We start from the raw sequence: 2,224 nt of genomic DNA, 5'->3' as shown, positions 1-2,224 counted from the left end.
AGGTTCATATAATGTCTGTGGGGTAACTACAATACAGATGATTCAATGGTAGCAGACAAGTATTTAAAAGTAGTCTAGAGACTAAGGTGCACCTAATCCAGGCCATGATCTTTGCAATTACTTGTTATGCTTCAGAGAGCTGGACAATGACTAAGGATGACAGAAAAAGAATTGATGCCTTCGAGTTGTGGTGCTGGAGAAGAGTCTTGAACAAAGCATGGACTGCCAAGAAAACAAATAGGCCTATCTTGGAGAGGGTAAAACCAAGTCCCTCCTTTGAAGCTGGAATTTAGAAGCTCCATCTCACATACTTTGGGCATGTGGCCAGGAAAGATGAGTCCTTGGAGAGGACATTATTCTCAGAAGGGTGGAGGGACAGTGCAGGAGAGAAAGACCCCCCAGTGAGATGGATTGATACAGTAACTGGGGCAATAGGGGTTGGTGTTTTGGAATTAGTGAGACTGGTTCAGGACAGGGAAGAGTTCAGAGTTGCTGTACATATGTTCTCTATGGGTCAAAGGTGACCCAACAGCACACAACAACAACAACAACAATAAGAGTATGAATATGTCAAAGAGGGTATAAGAAAAAAAAAGATAAAATAGATGAAAGAATTTGGAATTTCTGCAGAGAATTGGAATCTGTTAAAAGTAAAATATATATCCAAGAAATGAAGAAAAACTGTATCTGAAATTAATGATTTGTTTAATGGATTTAGCAATATAGTAGGATTAGTGACCCCAAAGTAGATCTATAGAAATACTCAAACTAAAACATTAGAAGGAAAAAAAACCCCAACAGAACAGCATATTGGTGTGTCAGAGATAATATATTGGATTACAGTTAAAAGGTTCATATGTGTATGTCTAAAGTATAGAAAAAGGGACAGGGCCGTGAGCCTCACTCTGAAAGAGCCAGAGCTCTTTACATCCCCAGAGCAGAAAGCAGATAAAGAGCCCATACCTCAGCCCCGTGGTGTCTCCAGAGCCACAGTATAAGCAAGAGGTTTGTTTATTTATTTGTTGTTGACTCACAGGCTTACAGTTGTGGTATTGAGAATGGGATTTATTAGGGAAGTAAGTTGGATAAGAAGAAGGCAAAGAATATCTCACAATACAAGTCCAAGTTTTAGTCTGACAATTCTGATTGTACAAAAATCAATACAATTAGTCCAGGCCCCAGTTTCAGTTCTGCAAGCAAATTCAGATCATCCAACAAGGTTTGCCTCAGAGCAATTATTCGTCAGCTTCTTCCAGAGACATCTGGCAAGAACTGAAAAAACCTTTAACAATGGCCAGCATAAATACAAGAAGCCTCAGGTCACATCTTGCTGTAGTTTCCTCACAGCAAAGCCAAAGTCTTTCCACCACCATCACCAGGGTCTTGACATCAGGGTCTTGACATCAAGATCTTGTTCCAGTCTCCCTCAAGTCTTGCCAACACAAGTCTTGCTTGCTTCAAGTCTTGGTACTCAGTATGGGAAGTACTCTTTAGCTTATCTTAGTCACACAGCTGTTGATGATTTGCAGGACCATGCTTATGTACAAGACCATGTGTCTATAGTTAAGGTAGCTGGAGACCAGAAGGGGCTAACTGCAATAGTTAGAAAAAGCCAACTTTTGGGCTAACACCACAGTATGAATGAAACAGTGTGTATGAATGATTGTACAAAAATCAATACAAAAGATGCTCAAGAACATTGCTGTTGTTGTTGATGTTGTTATGTGCCATCGAGTCACCTGCTGCCTATAGTGATGCTATGTCCATCAGCTCTGAAGTCTGCTCTGTCATGAGCCAGTTTCACTAATTTTGATACACCAACCTCCATTGCTCTAGTTACTGTATCAATCCATCTCACTGGGAGTCCTCCTCTCCTGCTCTGTCCCTCCACCCTTCCGAGCATGGTGCCTTTCTGCAAGGACTATTCCCTCTTTGCCATGTGCCCAAAGTATGTGAGATAGAGCTTCAAAATTCTAGCCTCCAGGGAGAAACTGTTTCACCCGCTCTAAGACAAAACTATTTGTTTTCTTGTTGGTTGGCTGGTTTTCTTGTTGTTGGTTCAAGACTGTTCTACAGCACCACAATTCAGAATCGTTGATTCTTCTTCTGTCATCCTTAGTCATTGTCCAACTTTCTGATGCATAACAAATAATTGTGAAGACCATGGCCTGGGTCAGCCTAACCTTAGTCTCTAGACTGACATCATTGCTTTTCTTTTTTTTTT

This window comes from Elephantulus edwardii, unplaced genomic scaffold (assembly GCF_000299155.1).
Source record: "Elephantulus edwardii isolate Elephantulus edwardi_28Jun2011 unplaced genomic scaffold, EleEdw1.0 scaffold00436, whole genome shotgun sequence".
NCBI classification, from domain to species: Eukaryota; Metazoa; Chordata; class Mammalia; order Macroscelidea; family Macroscelididae; genus Elephantulus; species Elephantulus edwardii.
This window is presented reverse-complemented; position numbering follows the sequence as displayed.